An 11,487-nucleotide genomic window follows, 5' to 3' on the forward strand; every position below is an offset into this window, starting at 1 on the left:
CCTTGTGTACTGTAATTGCTCCAGTTTGCCTGAATGGTCATAGATAAAAAGAGTTCTCTGTAAGGCTGCTAGGAAGGCTAACTCATTTAGTCCCACAGCCTCAGCAGCCCCCTCTCTGCTGCTATCTCCCAAACCTAGGTTTCTAGCTGGACCCTTTTCTAGTGCTGAGTCTTGTCGAATTGCCTATGGGATATTTTTCACAAAACCCAACATGTTTAAAACAGAATTCTTCATCTCATCTCTTCCCTTCCAAACCAATTCCTGCCCCTCATACCACACTTTCCAAGTCCTCAGAGCTAAAACTTTTCCCAAAACTTCCTCCTCTGTCCCCATATAATCCTGATTCTTCTTATTCTGCTCTCCTTTTTTCTGTTATATAATTCATAATTTTATTCACTGTTTATCGTCTCCCCTCCCCCAGTCTAAACTCCGTGAGGGCAAGAATCTTTGTTTTGTTCACTAGTATAGCTCAATAAATATTAGTTGAATTATGAATCCTGTACAGCATAGGGGTTAGAAGTGCATCCCTTTCTATTTAAACCTGAATTTAAATCCCATTTGTGAGATTTACTAGATATGTGACCTTATGCAACCTCTCTAAAGCTGGATTCCCTTATCTGTTAAATTTGGGTAAGATCCACTTAATGGGGGCTATTATGAGGATTAAAAGAGAGAAAGCAAGTAAGGTGCTGAACAAAGAACCTAGCACATAATGAGCACTCTAAGCCGTAGCGGTTATCATTGCCTTCCTTTCTGGTCAGTTAGCAAAGCCTGTTGCTTATTCCTATGGGATGACTGTCTGCTTTTCATTCCCACTGCCACTTCTGAATTTAGACTCTTTTTACAGTTTGCTGGTCTGGCACAGTAGAGTCTCTTCTTGTTGATCCATACTCTTGGAATCATTTTTCTTGAGCAAGAGCTCATTGGGTTGCTTCTCTGCCTAGATTTCTTCGGGCTACTGATTAAAATTCAGTCTTCAGCTTAGTGTTCGAGTTTTCTACAAGTTGACCTGTATCGATCTTTTCAGCCTTCTCTTCCACTTGATTCTATTCCAGGGCTACACTCCACAGCACTGCTCTCCACCTCCCACACCTCTATTCCTCCTGTAAGCACCACTCATTCCCGTCTCCTCTCCTAAGAAGCTCAAATCCACCAATCTGTCTCTTTTCCTCCTATATGCCTAGTGCATGTAATTGGAATCTATTATTAGCCTGAACCAAATGAAATGGCCATTTTTGTAGATCAGAAGGGTAAATATAATGGGCCGGCTCTGTGGCTTAGCGGTTAAGTGCGCGCGCTCTGATGCTGGCGACCCGGGTTCGGATCCCGGGAGCGCCCCGAGGCACCGCTTCTCCGTCCAACGCGAGGCCGAGTCCCACGTACAGCAGCTAGAAAGATGTGAATCTATGACATGCAACTATCTACTGGGGCTTTGGGGGGAAAAAAACTGAATAAATAAAATCTTTAAAAAAAAAAAAAAAGGGTAAATATTGGTAATTATATGGTTTAACTTAAAGAATTGTGTGTCTGGGCTTCACCAAAGATGAGCAGGGCAGAGGCTGGGTACTTTTCATCTCTGTATCCTCTACCAGCCCTGGCATGGGGCTCGGCTCATAAAAGTTCAATAAATGACTGTTTTAAATTGAACTGAAAACTGTAGAAAGAAAGGGAACAAGTGAGAAATGTTTTCATGGCTGCAATCCTTTCCTTTCCACATAGACATGACTGCTGTAAAGCACCTCTGGGTATTCACTGCCATGCAGCAATGGGATCTTTAAAATCCCACACACTGCGGGCCGTGAGAATTATTTCACACATTCAAACAAATCCTGATCCCCTCTTGAGGTTGCATTTGAGCTGGGCCCTGAAAGAGGCATAGGATTTTGGATGGTATATACATTTAATACTCTTAAGGATACTTCCTGGAAGGAATGGACCTCATTTTCAATACAAACCCAAACTGAAAGCTAGAATTAGAACATCAGGCTCCTGAGGGCAGTGGCCACATCTGTTTTGCTCCCCACTCTATCCTCAATGCCAAACAGTGCCTAGCAAGAAATAAGCAAGCAGATCATTCACTGAATATGCATTCTCACTATTTGCGTTTTCTATCATGTTTAACTGTTTTTCCTTATTTAAAGAGATTTGTGAATAAACGAGAAATCTAAATCTCAAAAACCTCAAAGGTCAGAAATTTTATATTAGAATTTGAGATTTTTCTACATAGACAAATGAATTCCTCTGGGAAATCTTTCAGAAAGACAAACCCCTTGCCAATTCCATTGCTAAGGGAAATCCCCTGGAAGCAGACTTCTTGAATATGTGCCACTGGGTGCCAAGCAGCAGCTAACCTACCCACCCAGGTGGACTTCCCCCTGGGTTGGGGAGCTTTCACCAAGGTCTGGGTACCACTGCTCCTGCAGCTTTAACACAGGCCTATGGGGGCAGACTTGCTATGTCTGTGTGGAAAGTTTGATCTTCCTCTCTGCGGGGCCACCAAGTTAGAATTTTGAAATGACTTTCTGGTTTTTTGAAAAATTTTAGAGATGACTTGACATCTCGTGAGTCTTGGAAAATCTCCTGGGGGCCTCCATTTGGCAAGGCCCACATTCTCCCCTGGGGGTGGAGGTAGGTGGAAGGCAGGGGTTACCCACAAGGCAAAGGTAAAAAGTGGCAGCGTAGATTCCCCGTGACTGCAGACATGCTGAATCACATGGCGTTTAAAGGCAAGATGAGAAGTTAGCCCTTAGTTGAAGATACTGTGCTGGCAGTTTCAGTGAGCCAGGGCATATAAAGATGAAGCTTATCTGTGTTTCCATGTGATGTTAGCAGGTGTTGAAACACCATGCCCTGCGATTTGGCCATGAACACTGGTAACAGAGTATCTTTGGAGAGTTAGGATTCCCCGATGTTAAGAGGCCCCAAAGGGCAACTGTGGCCAGGACCGAGCTAGGGATGTCGCAGCCCTGGGTGACCAGCAGGAGGGAGACAGAGCTCTGCCCAGCTCCCCAGCCAGACTTTCACCAATTAGGTGCTTCCTCAGGAGACTGAGGGCAAGACCTTGGCTCTATTTGTATCTTTCTCACACCAATCTCAGTCCTGCAGTTCTTCCTGCACCCCAGCAGGTTGGTGCCCTAGGAGTTGTCATTCTGGCTGAGTCTTGGAGAAGGGGAAAAGGGTGATTTCTCTGTACTCCAGTTCTATAATTTACGGGCAAAGGAGAGGGATAAGTGGGGCACCAAATGTGGGGTGGAGTGTGCTTCTGTGACCTACATGAGGCACTTGGTTATGCTGCTACTCCAAAGCCCTTCAAACCCCTCACTTGACCTGGTTCCAGTAAAGCAACACTCCCCGGCTGCCTTGTCCATACGTCTACTGTGGGTCTCTCACCCTCCAATAACAAAGGTGGGTACAGTACGGTGTCTATCAACACAGCAGTCACAGAGCTGTCATTTTCCTTCTGCTCCATCCTTTCCTTGCCAGCCAATATAATTCTGTGCCTGGGTTCTATCAGGCATCCCCAGTAATGATAATGCTGTCCTTTGATCTAAAAGGGAATACACGTATCAGCTCAACTCAAAGGACATTTACTGAAACTATCCAGGAACCCCTTCTATAGAGCCAAAACCTTTAGCTTTCAGGTCACCCTTGATTTTTAGTTATAACAATTTCAGTATTATCCTCTTACAACTTTTGGTGTTTCTCTCATTTTCCCAAATTTCCCCTTAAATCAAGACCCAAGGCTTGACTGATCTCTTGTTTCTGGAAGCCAAGGACTTTGAGAAACAGAATTCTCATGGGTCTCCCCAGAATAGTGGAAGAAGCAGTGGAAGACCCCAGCTGGCTTGGGCTTAACCGTTGGTGGTTTTTAACATGCAACTTCCCCTTAGGCATGATAACACAGGAAGCCCTTCAGAGCTTGAGAGAACAGCAAATGTTCCAGCAAAAAATAAGATGGGGAAGGGAGGGGCCTGAATCTCAAACACGGTCAGGCTCTGCTCTGAGTGTCAGAAGCACTGGATTTGAATCTGAGCCTTGCCATAGACTACCTGGTGACCATGACCTCGGTTTCTTCTCTCAAACGGGTAAGCATGCTGTACCCACCTGAAAAGCATAGAGGAAAGAAATGTTAACCACTATAGTGAAAATAAGCCACCTACTAGTAGACTTGGACTCAGCTTCTCTCTTTGTGAAAGGAGGGGGCACTGGAGAATAAGACCTGGATTGTTGGCTCTCTTGCTTTGATCCATCCCTGGTACAGAAGGAAACCAAGTACTGCGCCGACGTGCACTGCACTCTGCTGTTGTTCAGAAGTGAAACTCAGTCTGTTTTCTTAACTTGGGAGAGCAGCCAATTCTTACCTACCTTGTCCCACACACCTGCAGCCTCCCCCAGGACTGTGGACAGGGGGATGGGAACTGTAGGCATCAGTCAGTTCACTGAGAAGATTTTCACGTCCATGGTCCTTCTCTCTATCTTGGGGTTTTTATCAATGTTATTATTCACTATGCTCACCACTCCCACCCTTACTCCCACCCCCACTCTAGTCCTCTGGTCTGGGGGAAAGGGAGGTGCAGAGGTTGGCTAGGCACCAAGAGAATGAGTCAAGAACAGAGAGGAAATCAGACTCAACAGCCTGCCCTTCAGCCTAGAGACACTTCCTCTTCCTTGAGGTTTCCTAATTGGCTTCCTCTAATTCCTATTTTCTTACCACAAAATTAAGTCATCTCTGATGCTCAGAATGAGCCAAGTTCTCTTGGGATAATGGGAGAGAGAGCAAATGAATGAGGTTTCTGATCATTATAACCAATATTTTCAGTCACTAATTTAGGAACTAGTTCTTGAGAAACCAGTTATAGATGGGAAAGCAAGAGAGTGCTCCAGTCTTATTTTCTACTTGCTTTGCAAGGAATTGACGGGCCTCAGCTGAGTTCCTTGAACTTCACCCAGAGTGCATTTCATCCAGAGTGGTGAAACAACGGCAAGTTTCAAAAATCAACCACAGACAACAGTTCTAAAACATTTCCAGATTAAAAATTCTGAAATGATGTCGTACAGGTGCATAGCAAATTTTATTTGAGTTACCACAGTGCCATGTACATAGTAGATGCTGAATAAATAAATATTTAATTTATTTAAGACATGGGGGGTTAAATGATATGGTTACAGAGGGTGGCATTGAGGAATTATTTCTTGAGGGCCAGCTGAAGCATCAGACACCAAAGACTATGTTCCTGAGCTAGCCAGCTCACACACAAATACCAAGGAGCAAGAGGAGAATTCACTCAAAGGAGAAGTGGGAATCAGAGGTAAAAATCAGGAAGACATTTTCAAACAACTTCTCCAAAGTAATTCAACATAAACTGACTGAGCCCTTTCTAAGGGTGAGAAGCTGGGCTGCGTGCTCTTGGAGACACACAGATGAACCAGATGGGGTCCACACCAGGGTTCAGTGGGGGTGAGGAAACATGAATGAAAGCAACGCTGACACCAGGCAGCTCAGGATACATGAGAGAGAGTCCAACAAAGCACTGCAGATGGGAAATTACCTCGGGCCATGGGGAACATAAGCCGCCTGCTGGAGGAAGTATATCTGAGCTCGGCTTGGGAGGACAAGAACTCTGACAGGGGTGTTAGTTGTTAGGAGCAGTGTGGGTGGCCCCACGAGGCAACATGGAGTGGGAGTGGCACGAACAGAGAAGCAGGGGAAGGAAAAACAGAGCCTGTGTTTAGGGCATGGCAATGGCCTAGCTTGACTAGGACACAAAGCTGTTCTGGATTAGGATAAAAATGCAAGGAGGAGGCCTTGAATGCCAACCTAAGGACCTTATGCTCTGGTTGGAAGGCACTTAGACATTGAATGTTTTTGAGTAAGGGAAGTGGCATGATTAGAATTATGCTCTGGGAAGATAAACCTGGTGGCAGTATTTATGATGAACTATAGATGGGGATGTCAATCAGGAGGCTATTGCTAATAGTCCAAGTGAAAGTTTTTGAAGGCCTAAACTGGGGCAGTAGTAATGGGAATGGAAATGAAAGAATATCTGCAAGAAATTTTTTAATAGCTCTCTCCTCATTATTAAAAGTAATACACCTCTCATAGCAGCACTATTTGTGATAGGCAGACAACTAGAAGCCATCCAAATGCCTCTCGACAGTAGAATGGATAAAATTGTGGTATTATCACACCATAGAACATAAGTAATTATGAAAATGAATGAGATACGATGACATGTAACAATATGGATGAACCTCACATAATATTGAATGAAAGAAGCCAGCCACAAAAGAGCACATCCTGAATGATTCCATTTATATAAAGTACAAAAACAGGCAAAACAAATCTATACTGTTAGAAGACTAGATAGTGGTTACCTCTGGGGGGGGCAAGAAATGATGGAAGTGGGCACAAGGGGGCATCTGGGTTCTGGTAACAAGCATGACAAACATATGGTGATAAAACTACAATTTGGTTTTTGTTCTCCTCCTCTTCCTTTAATCTTTCCTGCCTCTAGAGGCAGTGCTATGGTCACTTTACGGAACACATGCAGCCTCAGTTCAGAAATTAGAATATCCAGTTCTACAACAATAAAAATTCCAAACAGCATTGCATCATTTTTACTGGGCCAGCTGAGGTTGGTTTCGGACTGAAGCCTCCAGTGGAAAGGCGGGCGCATGGTTGGCTTTTTCTCCCTGATCACTCCTGGCTCAATTCTCCCCCTCTCCCACCAAAGTGGAGGCCGGGCAGTAGAGGGCTAGGACGGGGAGGAGAGGTAAGGGTAGGTGGCTTTCTGCTTTCTAGGCCTAGTGGATGTTCAAAGCTGGTGTCTCTGGTGAGCCTGGCAGATGGGTAAAGCTGCTGCTTCCCCTCCTGGCCACTTTTCTAGGCTCTTCAGTGGTTCTCTGCTGGGCCCATCTATCTTTACATGTAGGTGGCCACTTACAGCTCTTTCCTCAATCCCTGGGCATCCAGAAGTTCCCCTCCAGCCCAAGACAACTCTAAGGCAGATCTCTCCCCACCAGTCTGGCTCCCACCTGGCCCTCAGGGACCCTGCAGTGCAGGCCAATTCCAAGGCAGCAGCCGTCTCTGGCTCTCTTTCCAATGCCCCCTGTCAGCCCTTCTGTCGTTCTCTAGATTTGCAGGCAGAGTAGGCCCTGTCCACAGAGGCTTCAGCTTTCTCATACACCTGCACTCTGGGTCCCCCATACTACAGGGGGAGCTCCAAGTCCTCCTCTTGAGGTGTCTTCCTGGGGTCCTGGGTCAGAGGGTACCCAAGGGACTGGGAGCCTGGCAATGGCTGCCTCCAAAGAAACACTTTTATCTTTTCCTTCTTCTGACTCTTTTATATCTTTGGCCTGGCTGAGGGGCCAGGAGTTGTGAGGCCAACTCTCCTGTATGCTTTTTGTAAATTCTGCATATGAGGTGTCTGCCTCACACTCACCTGGGAATCTTGGTATCTATGGTACTTGTGCCTCAGTGGAAATGGAGGCAGGAAGAGTCCTATTCTAACATTCTGCTACACATATCGTAACAATTTCAGACTGTGCAGAAGATGAAAAGAAGAAAGTAAAAATCATCCACAATCCCAACACCCAGAGATACCTATTAACATTTTGGAATCAACAAAACGTTATTTCTTTCAGTATCTGTTATTTCCAAGGATCTCTTTCCTTCCTTCCTTCGTATTTAAAAAATGGGATCATTCTAGACATACCATTTTGTAGATGCTTTAATCTATGACACACAAAGTATCATTTTAATCACTGTAACATTTAAAATTTTATTTACTTCCTCCTTCCCTTGTTTTGAACATTTAATTTCCAATTTTATTACCAATAACACTATTATAAATATCTTCACGTACAAATCTTTTTTAAAAAGGATTATTTCCTCTGAAAAGGTAGTCAAGAGTTGAATAACTTGCCTGCAGCAGACATTTTGAAGGTAAAATCAACCTGATTTGCTAATCGATTAGGTATGCAAGGAGTGGGCAATGAGCAGGAAAAAATAAAGTAAGTTGCTTTGTTGGGGTGAAGATGAGTTGTTTTCAAAGTGGTTGAGTTTGAGGGTCCACAGACTACCCAGGTGGAAATGCTCAACTGCAAATGTGGAACTGGAAAGAAACCAGCGGTGGAGATGGCTCCTTCCTTTGAGAAGTCTGGCTATTCAACTATCCCAAAGGAAGCACGGTTTTGTCAGGCTAGAAGCTTGAGGTATTTGTAGTTAGATGGGAAAAGAGCTAGTGGACAGGGATTAATTAAGAGAACAAGGTCCCAAGTGAGCAAGAAGGGACAGTATGGAGGCAGGTAGAAAAAGTAAACTAGAAAAGAAAAAGGAGAAAAGGGTCAGGATAAGAAAGTTATTGGAAAGGGCAAAAATTGCTGAAGAGGCTTATAACAGGTGGCTTTTAGTTCCTGGTAAAGTGATCTGCTGAGAGTGGGAATGGCAAGGGTGTGACTCAGGACTTAGAGTCATGACTGTTGTATTATTATTATTATTTTTTAATAACCTTGGAGCTCATCTGAGGCTACTCAAAATACTACTCAAAATATGGTCTGCAGCACTGGCATCATCAGGCACACCAGGCCTGAATCAGAATCAGCATTTTAAACAAGATGCCAGGTGATTCTGTCCATTAAAATTTGAGAAGAATAGCTGTAGCCCATCTTCCCCACTTTACAGAAAAGGAAATGGAGGCTCCAGGAGATGAGCTGTTTTTCAAGTTAAGACTGCAAAGCTTGGGAAGGTTCAGGAAATTAATGGGAATTCAATGAAAGATGAAAGAAAGGACCTTCAAATGGGAGTGAAATTCCAACAGAATAATTTCACGACTTTTCTAGCAATACTATGGTGTACAGGAGTGGAGGAAGTGGAATGGTCTGGGACTACCCCAAATTAGGTTTAGAATTGGTAAGATGGACACAATAGCAGGGGAAATGAATGAAAGAATGTGTAGTGTTACTGAAACCACCCCTGAGATGAATGCTTTAAGAGTGGGGTGGTGTGAGGAGGAAGCAAGTGAAGCCAGATGGGGATGGACAACAGAGGTCTCTAGGTGAGGAAGGGATAGGCCTAAGAACAGGCCAAGGAATTGGTGGCTGGGATGAGGGAGTGGGGCAGATAAGGAGGTTGTGGTCAAAAGGAAGAACTTGAAAGTCTGAAATCCTGAAACTGGGGCACTTTTAAGTAATTTAAAAGGTCCAGGTTGGCCATCTCACAGGGGCCAAAAATCAGAGTTTAACAAGTTAAGAAACAATGAGACCAAAATATGGACAGTGTTGAAAGCTCTAGGGATAATGGCAGTGGGAATGGGAGGAAAAACAAATCTAAGACATTTATAAGGCACAAACTGTTCACTACTGATTTCCTCAAGTAAACTTCCCTTGGTGTGTCAACAAACAAAAGGAGCCACATGATTTGCTTTAGAAAATAAAAAGCTCTTTATCTGTGTAAAGCGGCAATCCTTCCTCAGACCTTCTCTTCAAAAACTTGGTCTGACCAGAGTTTATTTCTTTAGGAGTTGGAGATCAGAGGGCCTGACTTGGAAAAGACCCATTTCTTCAAGGATTTCACTACTCCTGCCAGAATAGGACTAAATGCCAAAGGACATGACCATTAATTTGAGCCAACAGCTATTATCAGGGTGACAGCTCCCTGTTCTCACACATTTCCTTCTGAACACAAGGAAGCCTTGAGGAATAGTTTATGAGTACAGTCACGTGCCACATGACGACGTTTCAGTCAGTGAAGGATTGCACATAGGATGGTGGTCCTGTAAGATTAGTACCATATAGCCCAGGTGTGTAGTAGGCTATCCCATCTAGGTTTGTGTTAAGTACACTCGATGATGTTTGCACAACGAAATCACCTAATGACGAATTTCTCAGAACATATTCCCGTTGTTAAACAACACATGACTGTATACAGCTGAGTAGTATTTTACGGTACACAGCAATGCCCTAGCTTAACCTGGCTGCCTCTCTTTATGAATTTACATTATTATAATTAGAGTACATGAGGAAGAAGTGGTAGAAGACTATAAGGACAAGGAAAAGTTTTCATTTTCTGTCAGGTAAAAAAAATGTTACAAAAGAGTTTACACAGAATGATCCTTTTTCTTTTAAAAAAAATATATAATAGGCATATATATGTATAAAAACTTAATAGCCATAGACTGCTCAGCCTTGGAGCAGAGGATAGAAAAAAATGCAGCTTTGGACTCTAGAACAAGGTCACTGAAAAGAGGAAGAAAATACAAGAATGCTTTATTTTTAAAGAATTAGTAATACAATACCTCTCAAGCAACAAGTCTGGGTGAGGGACTTACCTTTTGGAAGACCTGCCATAACCACTTCTAAAGGAACTTGTTTCATGGAGGTGAAGGCCCCATTCTATGCTCCCAGGCCAGGACAGCACTCTGCCCCAGAGAGCCAAATGAACAGCAGAATTGTCAGGGAATTCTATTGGCATGTATCAGGACACTGACATTCTCTGTTCTGATACAGTCAAAGAAAGCACAAGAAACCTGTTTTAATAGTGGACTTGAAACATTTAGATGTGAACTAAACTTGATACCTAGTAATGTTCCAGTCCAGCTGAGACAGAGGGCAATCTGACCTGGTCTCTTTAAAACAAATGTATGTCTCTACCATATTAGAAATTAAAGCCCCTACCAATGATTTCTTAAGTATTGCTTGCTTCTAGGCTGGATTTTAACTAACACCAAAGAGATGACTGGGGTAGTCATTTTAATGTGGTTGAAATGAACTCTCTATCAAATTTCCTGTCAGAGGCTACCAAAAAACCTTCAGACCTCTATTTAAAACAAATCATCATGGTTATCTTAATAATTTAATCCATTTGATAAGAGTCTACTTCTGAGAGTACTCTGGGTAGCAAAACAAACTATTTTTAGCTGCCATCACTGACTAGATAATTGTCTTCCTGTTTATTTCAATTCCCAGTCATTTATTTCAATTCCCAGATGAAAGCAAGTTGTGTATGTAGAATCTCTGCAAGTACTGTCAGATCAAATATTGCCAACAAAGAACAAACTTGGGAGAGAAGGCTTCAGGGAATCTTGAACCACCACAAAATAGACATGATAAGAGAAAATTAAAAATCATTTTCCAAAATTTACTGCACTTACTCATTGGTGTTCCTATCTCTTGTATTTTCTTTCATCCCACTGGTTTCTACAGCTTCTTGTAAGTAAATCTCGGAATGGAACTCCTTTTGTTTATATGGTATAGACTCAAGCAGACTGCTTGTCATTGGCTGGGACAAGGCAGGGAAAAGCTGGTCTTCTTGCCTTCCTTTCCCCTCCCAGGTGTCTTTTACTCACTTCCTTTCTTATCCTTGTTCCCCTCTGCCTCCTGTAGGGCTGCAGGGCTGTACATAAATGCCTCATTTCCTACTACCCCTCACCCTCCCATATAATCCCCACCTAGAGCTTTGGGCTTTAGTAAGTAGAAATACAAGATGCC

The sequence above is a fragment of the Ceratotherium simum genome, chromosome 3 (genome assembly GCF_057802395.1).
Source record: "Ceratotherium simum simum isolate JZ-2026a chromosome 3, ASM5780239v1, whole genome shotgun sequence".
In the NCBI taxonomy this organism is placed as follows: domain Eukaryota; kingdom Metazoa; phylum Chordata; class Mammalia; order Perissodactyla; family Rhinocerotidae; genus Ceratotherium; species Ceratotherium simum.